The 14406-nt window shown below is 48.9% G+C and overlaps 1 long non-coding RNA gene across 1 annotated transcript in view; it reads left to right on the top strand.

Moving 5' to 3' along the window:
- The first annotated feature begins 740 nt into the window (after positions 1 to 740).
- LOC135978465 (uncharacterized) overlaps positions 741 to 14406 on the top strand; it is a 28679-nt gene continuing 15013 nt past the window's right edge. The window contains exons 1-3 of the long non-coding RNA XR_010595884.1: positions 741 to 1589; positions 4246 to 4266; positions 4653 to 4685. This is a non-coding gene — a long non-coding RNA (uncharacterized LOC135978465). The remainder of the gene's footprint in view (positions 1590 to 4245; positions 4267 to 4652; positions 4686 to 14406) is intronic.

The following is a 14406-nucleotide window of genomic DNA, read 5'->3' as shown; positions in this document are numbered from 1 at the left end:
TGGAGAAACACACAGGTAAGCAGGTTCGGGCTATGAGGAAGATGAGGATGAAGATAATGTAGATAGCTCACAGCAGCAAGGAAGCGGAGAAACCGGTTTCCCCAACAGCCAGGATATGTTTATCACCCTGGACCTGGAACCAGTAACCCCCGAACTCACCCAAGGCGTGGTCCCAGACCCTGAGGGCACACAGGGGACCTCTGGTGAGTGTACCTTTGTAAATATTACACATGGTTTAAAAGCAAGCGTGTTTAATGATTAATGATTAATTTGCCCTGGCAATCGCGGCCAGTACAGCTACTGGAAAAGTCTGTTAACGTGTATGAGGATGGAGCGGAAATCCTCCAGGGACATCTCCAGAAAGCTCTCCTTCATGTACTCCCAAAGCCTTTGCAAAAGGTTTTTTGGGGAGGGCTGCCTTATCCCGTCCGCCATGGTAGGACACTTTACCACGCCAGGCCAGTAGCACATAGTCTGGAATCATTGCATAACAAAGCATGGCAGCATATGTTCTCGGTGTTTGCTGGCATGCAGACAACATCCATTCCTTATCGCTCTTTGTTATCCTCAGGAGAGTGATATCATTCACGGTCACCTGGTTGAAATGGGGCGATTTTATTAAGGGGACATTCAGAGGTGCCCATTCCTGCTCTGCTGAACAGAAATGTTCCCCGCTGTTAGCCACGCTGAGGGGGGAGGGGTGAAGTGATCATCCCAGAGATTTGGGGGGGGGGTGTTAGTTGGGTTTGTGCTGCATGTTAACCCGGAAACCGCAGCCCCTTTTAAATGGCCAACCCAACGGGTGCTTGGTATGGGAAAGGAGGGTGCTACTGTTTGAAACCATTCCCACATGTTAAGAAGGTTAAAAAAGCCAAAAGACTGTGGCTTACCATGGCTGCCTGCAAGCCGAAATCTGTTGCCTGGCACTGCGTGAGTGATCTCTCACACCAAACCGGCAGGCCCTCAATATAAGAGGAAAAATGTGACCTTGTAACGAAAGTACATGTGCTGTGTAATGTGAACAGCAAAATTTAACGTGAAAGAGTGTACCCATTGTTCTCTAAAATGTGTCTTTTTTAACCACCTCTCCCTTCTCCTCCACCAGCTGCAAATGTTTCTCCTTCACAGAGGCTAGTGAAGATTAGAAGGAGAAAACGGCAGACTCGGGATGATATGTTCTCGGAGCTCCAGATGTCCTCCCACGCTGACAGAGCACAGCAGAACGCATGGAGGCAGTCAATGTCAGACTACAGAAAAGCACAATATGAACGAGAGGAGAGTTGGCGGGCTGAATCGCGGGATGAACAGAGCAAGTGGCGGGCTGAAGATGATAGGTGGCGTCAGCTTGCAGACAGAAGGCAAGAGTCAATGCTCCGTCTACTGGAGCATCAAACTGATGTGCTCCAGCGTATGGTTGAGCTGCAGGAAAGGCAGCAGGAGCAGAGACCGCCGCTACAGCCCCTGTGTAACCAACAGCCCACCTCCCCAAGTTCCATAGCCTCCTCAACCAGACGCCCAAGAACACGGTGGGGGGGGGGCCTCCGGCCACCCAGTCACTCCACCCCAGATGATTGCCCGAGCATCAGAAGGTTGGCCTTCAATAAGAGTTAAAGTTTTAAACTGTAGTGTGTCCTTTTCCTTCCCTACTCCCCCACCCATCCCGGGCTACCTTGGCAATTATCCCCCTAGTTGTGTGATGAATTCATAAAGAATGCATGAATGTGAAGTAACCATGACTTTATTGCCTCTGCATGTGCTGCTCGAGGGTGGGAGGGGAGGGTGGGGTGGTTGGTTTACAGGGAAGTAGAGTGAACCGGGTGGGGTGGGGGCGGACGGTTCATCAAGGAGAAACAAACAGAAGTTTCACTCCGTAGCCTGGCCAGTCACAAAACTCATTTTCAAAGCTTCTCTGATGCGCACCGCGCCCTGCTGTGCTCTTCTAACCATCCTGGTGTCTGGCTGCACGTAATCAGCAGCCAGGCGATTTGCCTCAATCTCTCACTCCGACATAAATGTCTCCCCCTTACTCTCACAGATATTGTGGAGTGCACAGCAAGCAGCAATAACAATGGGGATATTCTTTTCGCTGAGGTCTGAGCGAGTCAGTAAGCTGCGCCAGCGCGCTTTTAAACATCCAAATGCACATTCTGGAAAAGACCTTTCCAACACTCAGCTGGACAGCATAGCAGAGTTCATCAAACAACTGGGGTTAAAACCAGGAAAAAGGGGGAGGGAAGGGAATGTCTGTGGGGAACATGGCAAGGAGCTCACATGGTTCTGTAAGGAGATTGCCAAAGCTCTTTGTGAGGATTGCAAAGGATCCCCGACTCACCGCTCTCACGCTGTGATTCCCATGGCAAAGGCTGCTCATGGGTCCAAGGTAGGGGTGTTTTGCTAGCTAATTAAATCACTTCAAGGCCCTGTGTCACCCCCTCTCTGGACTGACGCCAGTCTGCTGTGGGTGGGCCTAACCCCAGGATCCCATGTGCTTCTGGGCCTCTCAGACACACTCCCAGCTGCAGACCCCATGTCTGCCACCCTGCTTTGTGGAGTGCTCCTGCACAGCCCAGCTGCCTTAACCCCACGAACCAGTGCTGCTGCCCTGCCAAGCTCCAAGTCACATACACACGCTCCACACACTGTGCAGATTTCCAGCTTGCTGTGCGCACGCTGAGTTCTCAACTGACCCTTTCAGGGACAATGTGTCAGCCGAGTCGAGAACACTGGCCTAGGAAAGGGATTTCTGAACCATGGGCCTTTGTACCAAAAAAAAAAAAAAAAAAAAAAAAAAAAAAGCCGCAATCGCGATCTGCGGCGGCAATTCGGCGGGAGGTCCTTCACTCCCAGGCGGAGTGACGGACCCTCCACCGAATTGCCGCCGAATACCTGGAACTGCCGCCCCTGTCCGGAACGGCCGCCCCAAGCACCTGCTTGAGAAGCTGGTGCCTGGAGCCGGCCCTGATTCAGATGTACCAATAGTCAAAAAGGCTATTAGCTGTAATCTGTGCAATTTAAATGAACAAGTCTACAATCCATGATCCCATGGTCCTACACCACTCCAAGCCTAAGACGGGTTGACATATTTTAAGGACAATGAAGCCATCAAAGCCAGATGGAAGGAGCATTTTGAGTCACTCCTGAATCGTGAGTCAACCGTCTCTAATGCCACCATCGAATCTATACCTCAGTGACATGAAAGAGAATCTCTTGCTGATCCTCCTGCCCTCGAAGAAGTAACATGATCCATCATGCAAATGAAGAACAGCAAGGCAGCAGGGCCAGATGCTGATGACATCCTCGTGCACACTAAGACTGACCTTCAGTCCACACTGGATTTTTTTGCACAAGCTCATCGAAGCCTAGGACTCTGACTCAATATTCGGAAGACTAAAGTGCTCCATCAGCCTGCCTCAGGCCTTTTACATAACCCATAAGACAAATATGACTCCTACACTCCTTTAGGGATGCAAACCCAACTGTCTGGAGAGGTACCACCGACAATGCTTCTGGAAGATCCTTCGCATCAAATGGGAAGATTGCTACGCTAACGCCAGCATCCTCACTGAAGCCAATGTCACCAGCACTAAGCAATGATTCTCATGAACCAGCTTCATTGGGCTGAACATTGTGTGCGGATGCCATACTCTCGCCTCCCAAAACAAGCCATCTACTCTCAGATCACCCATGGTCAGAGATCCCGTGGTGGTCAGAGGAAACGCTACAAATAGACACTGAAAATGTATCTCAAGAAAACTGATGTGGACATCACAAGCTGGGAGGAGCAAGCCACCAACTGACCTCAGTGGTCAGCCTCCATCAGGTAGTGGCCCGCTTCGAGGAGAAGCGCCTTTCCCTCAAAGCTGAAGGAAGGAAAAAGAACTTTCTCACAATGGGGAGCTGACCCGCTAGGAAATGTCTGTACCTACTGCGGGCAGATCTGTGGTTCCAGGATTGGACTCCTGAGATATCTCAGGACCCATAAGTAAATCTGTGGTAGAGATCATCCGCGAACCAAGGAACTGCCAATGATGATGATTTCAGCTGAAAAATGTTGCCCAACTCTAGTGATAAAAAACGTCACAAGAGAGCATGCCCAAAACAGGAAACAAACAAACAAAAACTGCCTGTGTTTGACTTTGCAAACATAACAAAATGGATGAAGGTAGCAGGGATGGGGAGAGAACCACTGTACTAAAATTTTTAACAGCTATTACACATTATTAATTCCTCTTTTTTGTCTTTTAGAAGAAATTCTTGCTGAACTTGGTAAGTTCAATTTTTCCTATTCCTTGTTTCTGGAGTCCCCTGAAACCTCTCCCACTAAGGGATGAGGCTTTCCTGACCTGTGCATCCCCCCAAAAAAACAACAGTCCTACATCTCCTTCCTTTCCTCATCTTTCCCCTCCCAATTCTGCCAGATCATCACACCTCTCTGCCCCCAAGTTCTATCCTCATCCCACACAGCCGACTCCTCCCTGCCTTCACTTGACCCCACTTGACCCCACGGTGCATTTGAGACAGGTGTGTTTTAAACCACTAACTGTAAATCTGTCCCTCTCTTTCACAAGCACAACACATTGTGTTCAACCGTTGGAATATCACCATAACCATGGCAGAACGAAAGCTCATAATTTGCCTTTTTCTCTTTCTAGCAACCTTGCGATCTGAAATGAAGAAAGACAAAGGTAATTTCTGGGACCAGTGGGGTGTATTCAAAAGACTAGCAAAGGGGAAATAAACACAGCTTCTGCTCTTCCTTTAAGATGAAAGAAGAAGGGCTGAAACACTGTTTTTTAGAATGTGATTGTTCAATATATTAGCAATTCAGGTCCTGCCTAGGACCATGGAGGGCAGAGGGAGGCAGGGAACGGAGCAGAGCAAAGAGGAAACCAGCAAACTGAAAAGGCCAGAGGCTGTCTGGGCAGCAGGCTATTGCTGCTTTGCCGGCTACTGCTGGAGGAATCCTGGCTGCAGGGGCTTGGAACACCTCTAAGTTTTCCTGCTGTCATTTCCCCCATCGCCATGTGGCTGGGCAAGGAGGTTACATGGGGCTGGTTCCCCTGTGGTCAGGGGGACTCTGGTTGGGTCTCAGCCCTGGCACCAGGTGCTTTTGTTGCTTCTCAAGCTCTTCTCTCCCACCAGAGAAATGAAGAGCCTGATCGAACATTGTGCCAGCAAAATCAGCTGCCTCAATTGTTCTCCAACCATGTCGTCCGCTCCCTACTCAAATCCCTCCCCTGGCTCCTCTTCTACTTCTGCAGCAAATTGTAGCTTCTCCTCAATGCCAAGGATCAGCACCCAGGAGCTGGATATCTTGTAAGAGGGGCTGCTCTCCTGTCCTGGCATCTGTGGGGTGTCCCACAACCTCAGCCAGAGGTGGATGAATTTCAGGTTCAGAGATGGGCTCCCAGGATGATCAGGGTCATGGAGGGCCTGCCGTAAGAGAGGAGACTAAAAAAACTGAGCTTGTTTTGGGTAGCAAAGGGAAGGCTGAGAGGGGATGTGATTGCTCTTTGCGAATGCATCAGGGGAGTAAACAACATGGAGAGAGATGAACTGTTGAAGCTAACAATCAAATCGACCAAGAAGAAATGGGGATTATCTGGCCTTGAATTCAATTCAGGCTGGGAACTAAAGGTTTCTACCCATCAGAGGAGTGAGGTTCTGGAGCAGACTGCCAGGAAGTGTTGTGAGAGAAAACAACAGGTATTTAAAGGTATTTTCAGGTATTTAAAAGGGTGTCATAAGGAGGAGGGAGAAAACTTGTTCACCTTAGCCTCTAAGGATAGAACAAGAAGCAATGGGTTTAAACTGCAGCAAGGGAGGTCTAGGTTGGACACGAGGAAAAAGTTCCTAACGGTCAGGGTGGTTAAACACTGGAATAAATTGCCGAGGGAGGTTGTGGAATCTCCATCTCTGGAGATATTTAAGAGTAGGTTAGATAAATGTCTATCAGGGATGGTCTAGACAGTATTTGGTCCTGCCATGCGGGCAGGGGACTGGACTCGATGACCTCTCGAGGTCCCTTCCAGTCCTAGAATCTATGAATCTATGAAACAGAACTAATGTTAAAATGGAACTTGCTAAGTTTTTTAATAGGATTTTATGAAGGGGCTGTGATGGGGATCCCAGGATGTCACCTGGACTGGGGGACTGCTGAGCCCTCTGTCCCACCACTGGGTGGTTGTTGGCAAGCTACAGACCTCTGGCAGGTTCTGCATTTACACGGATATCCACAGGAAGGGACACACCTAGCTGAGTTACATGAATGCTTCTCCCAGCCACTCATGAATCGTCAGCAGAGAGGCTCCAGCCAATCCTCACAGCTCCCCAGCCTAGGACCCCAGAGCTGAAGTGTCTTGCGCTGGTCAGAAGCCTGAGCAATGTAAGTTCATTACCCAGTCTGCCCCTCCCTCAATGTGGAGAGGACACACACTAACCTTTGTATCCTGAGCTGAGATTTTCCAAGCACTTCAACTATTTTATGTAAAATATAAAACAGATTTAATAACTACAGAAAGATAGATTTTAAGTTATTATAAGTAGCAGACATAGAGATCAAAGTTGGTTACCTAAGAAAGAAAAGTAAATTTGCAATCTGAGTTCTATAAACTAAACAGGATTTGAATCAAGCAGTGTCTCACCCTGACAGATGGTACAAACAGGTCACAGATCTTCAATACATTGGCTGGGTCTCTCCTCCAGCACCGGACCACCCTCCACAGTTCAAAGTCTTTGTCCGCTAGATGTTTCTTCCAGGTGTTGAGTTGTGGCAGGAGTGAAGCCAATCACGATGTCACATCCCTTCTTTTATAGTTTCTTCCAGTTTGCTGCAAAGATCTATGCTTGCGAGGTGGGGGTCTGCCTCCATTGGTCAAGTAATCTCCATTGTCTACGTGACCTCTCTGAGAAATCTTCTGGGATGGCTGCTGGGAAAGTGAATTCCCTTTAATGGCCCATCAGCACATCTGGCTACTCCATTGTTGCACCTGAAAGGCTGGTTGTGGATGTTTCCAACCTCACAACATATTTCAGTAACACACACCTAGCAAAACTTCATAACTTCACATACAATCATAGCACATACAATCCAACAGGATATTAATGTTAAACAGATCAAGAATTTTAAAATGATACTTTACAATGGATACTTTGTAGGAAACATATCATAATTATATGATGGGGTGAATATAGGGATTTCAGGGGGCTGCTTTGAGGTACAAAGTGCCACAGGAGCTGTCTGTGAGAGCAGGGGACTGGAGTAAGTGCAGGCTTCACTAGGGAAAAGGTCCAGGTGTATATCAAGGTAGGCTGCATGGATGTAGCTAACAGTGAAGTCTGATAATGGAGCAGCAACTCTGCTGTAGTTAGGATTGAGACTCGCAGTTTAAAAGATAACTTTTCTCACTGAGCTAAAACTGATTGAAAACTGCTCTGCCTGATGGGAATGGTATGTTGTGGACATGGTGGGATACAGCTTAAAAGGGGCAGAACTAAGGATGCTTTGAACAGGTGGCATGTAACTTAACTTTGTATTTCCTGGATTTCAGAGGTGTTAGCGCAGTGTACAGTCCAGCCCAAGGTGTGCACCATCATCTCTGACACAGCTGTCATTTCAAATAGCAGCAAAGCAGGGTACAATGGATTTACTGAGTACATGTTGTCGTTTTCAGTCAGACAGTGGAAGAGATAAAATTTTCCATCGAATGGAGGAAATCTGTTTCCCTGCTGTATATTCAAAGCAACGTGCTGTAATTTCAGACAAGAAAGTTTACTTCACACCTTTTGAAATTCAGGAGAATAGCAATGGTTGAGCATCAGAGAGCACAGTTATTTTATAACAGTGCCATTGCTTAGTCAAAGAGCTGAGGTATTCAGATGTAACAAAGGTCAAAAAGTCTATCAGCTACAACCTCTCCAACTTAACGCCTCTGCTCCCTGGTCTGTGCAGACAGACTGGTTGGTGAATGACAGAGTCAGAGAAAGAGCTGTTGAAATTGATTTTTTGTTTGTCTGGTAGTTATAAAAACTTCAAAACTATTTCATTGTGATTTGGGGCTTTTGAAAACATTGTTTAAATTAAAAGCTAAGTCAGTTTGGAAATGAAGGGCTAGATTTAAAGAGGTGGTCAGTGATAGCAGGGGACTGGCTCAATGATTCAGGTGGTTCCTTCCAGTCCTATGTTGTTAGGTTTCACAAGGTGCCTTAGGCCAGATCTACACCACAAACATCTCGGTATAACTACGTCACTCAGGGATGTGAAAAATTATACCGACCTAACCCTGGTGTAGACAGCGCTTTGTTGACGAGAGAGCTTCTTCATCTCTGCAGTGCTGTACATGTAGACAAGCCATGACGCGTCATTCGAAAAACTAAGGAGCACCTCCTTAGTTTTTCGAATGATGCGTCATGGCTTGTCTACATGTACAGCACTGCAGAGATGATGTCCCTCTGATCACCGATAGCCCAGTTATTAAGTCACTCAGACGAACTGCGGCGGCCCAGCTTTGAATCCCTGCTCTCCCCTTTCCTAGGCGAGTGCCCTAACTGCAGGGCTGCTGGCTATTCTAAGTGGGTCTCTCTCAATCTCTCTGTCGAAGCTGTTCTAGGTGGTATAAATCATTAAATAGTCTTAGGCACAGAGACTGAAACCCAGGAGCTCACCCCTCCCCAGTGACCATCCTAATCCCTACCCTACAGAGCCTACACTTGCTTTCTGGGCCAATGAGTATTAAATATTAAGGTACATAAGTATTTTCATAAATATTCTCTAAGGTATATTAAGTATTAAACATATAAAGGTGACAGCCCTGCCAGAGTTAAGGTTTAGATCAGGCCTGTGTTTGAAGCTGGTCTTTCCTAACTGCTCTAAAATCAGCGTGGTTCCTTGGATTGCCCTGACATATGATGTGGCTCCTGGGAACACAGGTTTCTATTACTGATCCATATTTGACCATTTGACTTTGCAAAAATACAAAAAAGGACAGGGGAGAAAAAATACCTCTATTATGAAACATCTTAACAACTATCATCATTTTCATACATTATTTATTTTTCTTTATTTGTCTTTTAGAGGAAATTCTTGCTAAATCTGGTAAGTTCCATTTTCCCTCTTCCTTCTACCTGGAGTACAGAGAAACACCTCCCACTAAGGGATGGGAGTTGTATGATCTTTTGAAAATTGTTTTTAATGTGGAACCTTAACATTTTATTTCTACACATTTAAGAATCTGATTAAAAAACTAGAAATAAATAAGTTAAAAGGTCTTGTTAGAAATGTTTGCTGACACCTCTTCTTGCTGACACCTCCACAAGCTGTTTTGTTTTCAAATATAGCAATATTTGAAACGTATTCATTGTTATGTTTTTTAAATGTGTGAGAGATTGAAGAGATGAATGAAAAGCATAGTTCCACTTTTTCTACAATGAACTGGAAAAAGTATAGCTATATATATAGCACCACTTAAGAGCTTAAAATAAGAGTCTAGCTAAGGCTTGGTCTACACATGAAAATTCTATCAGTGTAGCTACATTGGTCAGGGGTATGAAAGTCTTCCAGGCCAGTGGAAGAGTGCTTCCATCACCTTAGCTAACATCATTCCCCCTTGTGCTCCGGGGGGAAAGGGGGCTGCACACTCCGGCAGATCAAAGCAAGTTCGATATAACGCGGTTTCACCTATAACGCGGTAAGATTTTTTTCGCTCCCGAGGACAGCATTATATCGAGGTAGAGGTGTATCTGACTGATTTGCAGAATATTGGCTAAATCAGCTAGGGAGAGAAACCTTTCTCTAGACATTGCCCTTCCAGAGATCTGCTTTGTTGGTGGAAGAAACTGTTGTTCTGAGATTATTTATTATTATACCCAGGGATTTCAAAGGAGTTTGAATCCTCCTTTTATCTCTGGCACTAAGTTCACTTTGAAGCTCAGAAGCAAACTCTGAGTGCACCTCAGACTGCTGTAGGAAACAAACAGGATGGTGGGAAAAAGGTCTGGGATAAGTTTAAAGAATTATCATTAGTGCAGCCCTGTGGGTTTGGGTGAAATATAACACACCCAGAGCCTTCTGCACTCAGGCCCAGATCCACAAAGGAACTTGGGCACTATGCCTAACTTTCAGCTAGCCCCTCCCCTCCCCCCCCGTGGCATCTACAAAGCCTCAGTCAGGCACCTAGGCCCCTGATACCATGTGTGGGGAGACGTGAGGCCTATGAATGTGATTCACACAAACTAGGCAATGAGAGATGCTCAGAAGTGGAGTGTGACCCTTGCTGGAGAAACACAGCCCAGCCTTGGACAGTGCTGCAGCGGCGTGGCTCCAGCAGGGCCTGAGCTCCCGCCGCTCGGCCGCAACTCGCAATCCCGCCCCTTACCTAGGGTTACCATTCGTCCGGATTTACCCGGACATGTCCTCCTTTTGTGTGCTAAAAATAGCGTCCGGGGGGAATTTGTGAAGCACTCACAATGTCCGGGATTTCCCCCTCCCCCGGCAGAGCAGAGCGAGCGGCTGGGAGGGCTGCAGGGAAGTCCCGGGCTGGACTCAGGAGCAGCTGTAGAGGAGCCGGATCCGCCCTGCATTCTGAGCCGGCAGCTCCCTTGCAGCCCAGTCCGGCAGCACTGTGCAGGGCCAGGGACCGGGTTTTGTTGTGCAGGGCCAGGGACCGGGTTTTGTTGTGCTGGGGAGCTCAGCCACGTGTCCGGCTCGGCTGCACAGAGCCCAACACCCTGTTCTGAGCAGCAGGGTAAGGAGGTCAGGGGGCAGGAAGGTTCTGGAGGGGGCAGTCAAGAAACGGGGGGGGCTTTTTGGGGGGAGTGGAGAAAGTTTTGGGCAGTCAGGGTACAGGTAGGGGGTAGGGTCCTGGGGGGCAGTTGGGGGGGGTCTTAGGAGGGGGCAGTTAGGGGACAAGGAACAGGGAGTCTTAGGTAGGAGGTGGGGTTCTGGAGGGCAGTTAGGAGCAGGGGTCCCAGGAGGGGGCAGTCAGGGGACAAGGAGCGGGAGGGGTGGGGGGTTGGGAGTTCTGGGGGGGGCTGTCAGGTGGCAGGGGTGGGGAGATGGATCGGAGCAGTCAGGGGACAGGGAGCAGAGGGGTTTAGATGGGTTGGGAGTTCTGGGGGGGGGGCTGTCAGGGGGTGGGGAGTGGTTGGATGGGGCGTGGGAGTCCCAGGGGTCTGTCTGGGGGTGGGGGGGTGGATAAGGGTTGGGGCAGTCAGGGGACAAGAGGCAGGGAGGCTTAGATAGGGGGTGGAGTCCTGGGGGGCAGTTAGGGGCAGGGGTCCCAGGAGGGGGCAGTCAGGGGACAAGGAACGGGGGGAGGGTTGGGGGTTCTGGGGGGGTGGGAAGTGGGAGGGGCAGAGGCGGGGCTAGGGCGGGGCTCCTCCCGTCCTCTTTTTTTCTTGCTGAAATATGGTAACCCTACCTTACCTCGCGGCTCTGAGCGGGAGGAGCTCAGGCCCCGCCCGAGCCATGCCGCTGCAGCGCTGTCCAGGGCTGCTCCTGGATGCGGCGCGCCGTGGCGCTGGGGGATGGGGGAAGGCAGAGGCGGGGGGGAGCCTATGACGTTCTCGTGGGGGCCCCTGCGGGGCCTGGGGCAAATTGCCCCACTTGCCCCCCCAGGCAGCCCTGGCTATAGGAAAGAGAAGACGTGAGGGAGGAAGAGGACACAGGAAGTGAGGGGCAAAGTCTCACATCCCAGGTGGTGGTGGGTTTTAGCCAGACCCAATGGAGGTAGTGATGTCATCTGGGTCCCACATTCTGGCCTGGTCTGGTCAGGTGCCTTTCAGGCTCAGGATGACAAAGATCCAACGGTGTCATGGGGGATCCCGGGGTTCCATGGGACAGTGGGGGTGGCAGCCATGATGATGCAGCTCACTCCATTCAGTCACCCCTCCCCCCATCAGCAGTGAGTCTCAGACTCTCCTGCCACAGGCTTTTCTTTCAAGAACCCCAAAGGGAAGGGAGAGGTGGAATAGCTCTGTTCACTCATTATATTGTCCACCAATTACACCCAGTTTCTGACACACCAATTTTGGTCTCCTTAGTACCAGTCCCACACGTCGCTTGTTCACCAGGCATGAGCTTAACTCAATCCTTGAGTTATAGCAGGAGGTCTCTGTCTGAGCTATTTCAGTCTGTTTCACTCCCCTTTCAACCCCTTTCCTCTCAACTAGGGTGACCAGATGTCCCGATTTTATAGGGACAGTCCTGATTTTTGGGACATTTTCTTATATAGGCTCCTATTACCCCCCACCCCTGGTCCCGTTTTTCACATTTGCTCTCTGGTCACCCTACTTTCAACATTTATTACCATGGGTTACTGTGACTTTTGATGAGCTCTCACTCACGTCTGCCAGCGGCGCTCACAGTCAGGGTCAGCCTGTAGGGACAGTTATCACAACGGGGGTTGAAGGGAGGGGGGGTTTCTGCCTTCACCCCTTGGTGAGAAGACGAATATGGGGAATGAAGGGACGGCAAGGGGGACCCACCTGTCACTGAAAGGGGGGTTCATGACAAGTACAGTTATAATAGTTTTCAGTCTTATAACACATTTACGATCTTTTCAACTTAAAATTACCTATCCCCTCCCCATTCTCTGCCCCCTATTTCAGCTCCTACTGTCCTCTACTGCAGTCCTTCCCCTTCCCCCCACTCCCTACCCCCCCCCCTTCAGCTGCTGTCCCCCTTCCTGTCCCGAGGTTTTTTTAACCCATTCCCTTGAATTCCCCACAGTGCATGTGACTCTGGATCCAGACACAGCTCATCCTGAACTCATCCTGTCTGAGGATCGGCGGGGTGTGAGATGGGGAGACACACGGCAGGACCTGCCCAACAATCCTGAGCGATTTGATCGTTGGCACTGTGTGCTGGGCTCTCCAGGGTTCACCACGGGGAGTTGGTACTGGGAGGTGGAGGTGGGGGATGAGGAATTCTGGGCCATCGGGGTGGCCAGGGAGTCTGTGTGGAGGAAAGGCTGGATCGGCATTTCCCCTGAGGAGGGGATCTGGGCCATGAATTGGTGGGGATGGGTGTCTAAGGTTCAACCTGCCCCTCAGAGCACCCTGCCCCAGAGCAGCTGGCACCGGCAGGTTCGGGTCTGTCTGGACTATGAACAGGGGCAGGTGGCATTTTTCAGTGCTGATAATGAGGCCCCGATCTTCACTTTCACTGAGGCCTCCTTCGCTGGGGAGAGAATCCGTCCTTTCTTTCAGATGAACTCCCAGCTCAGACTGGGTCCCTGAGATGGAGGGACGGGGGTGACATTCACCCAGGGCCTTCCTTAGGCATACTCAGCATACACAACTGTGTAGGGCACTGGAAAATTCGGGGCACCTCCTGGGTCTTAGTGTCCACCCCCCACCTTCCTATCCCTGTTCTGACCCTTCCTGCAGGCTCCCACAGCTGGCTGCTGCAGCCTGGTGTCTCTTACTCCGGAAGGGAGCTAGTAACTTAAAAGTGAAAAAGCCTCCAGCCTGCCAATCCTATTAGCACAACATTGAAACTGTTAAAGAGCCATTCGAGTGGTAATGAAGCCATTTAACAGGCATTTGCCAACCCCTAGGTATATACTGTCAGGGTACGTCTATACTTACTTCCTGGTCCGGATGTAAGCGATCGATCTTCTGGGATCGATCCCGGAAGTGCTTGCCGTCGACGCCGGTACTCCAGCTCGGCGAGAGGAGTACGTGGCATCGACAGGGGAGCCTGCCTGCCGCGTCTGGACCCGCGGTAAGTTCGGACTAAGGTACTTCGAATTCAGCTACGTTATTAGCGTACCTTAGTCCGAAGTGGGGGGGTTAGTGTGGACCAGGTCTCAGTTTCTGAATTTACTGACAAAAACAGTTGTGCATTACTGTAATATTTACTCAGAATATGTTAGTCTACGGGACCTTATTTTTAAAGCAAATTTTAAACTATTTCATTAGAAGATTGCTGAAGATTATGAAATCACATCTCTAAAAAATCCTTGCATAGAGTTTTAGATCCACGATCTGAGTATTCACCTTTAGCCTCACATGCTTGGCTCTTCAGACATATAGTTTTTAAAATAAATCCTTCAAAAGACCACTCTTATCTAAAATACATATTTTAATTTTAGTTACTATAGTACAAAAAACTTGCTTCCAAAGTCTCCCTGTCCTTTCTGTCCATCCCTTTCTCCCTTCACCCCCCTGTTGAAGAGAGGCTAGCCCTTAAAGGGACAACGCTTTCCTTCCAGATAGCTGGACAAACAAGTTTCCCTTTCTTTACCTCTGAACTATTTGATGAACTAGTTTTAAGAGAACCCTCCAGCACAATCAGTACCTTAGTAAGATTTAAAATCCTTTGTTATGCCTAAAATCTTTGGAAACATAAAGTTGGTGAAATTTCATAAACATGTCTGGTTATGGAGATAACACAAAATAAATTAG

This window comes from Chrysemys picta, unplaced genomic scaffold, assembly GCF_011386835.1.
Source record: "Chrysemys picta bellii isolate R12L10 unplaced genomic scaffold, ASM1138683v2 scaf271, whole genome shotgun sequence".
Lineage (NCBI taxonomy): Eukaryota > Metazoa > Chordata > Testudines > Emydidae > Chrysemys > Chrysemys picta.
Note: the sequence above shows the minus strand (reverse complement) of the source record. Positions and strands in the feature narration are given on the sequence as shown.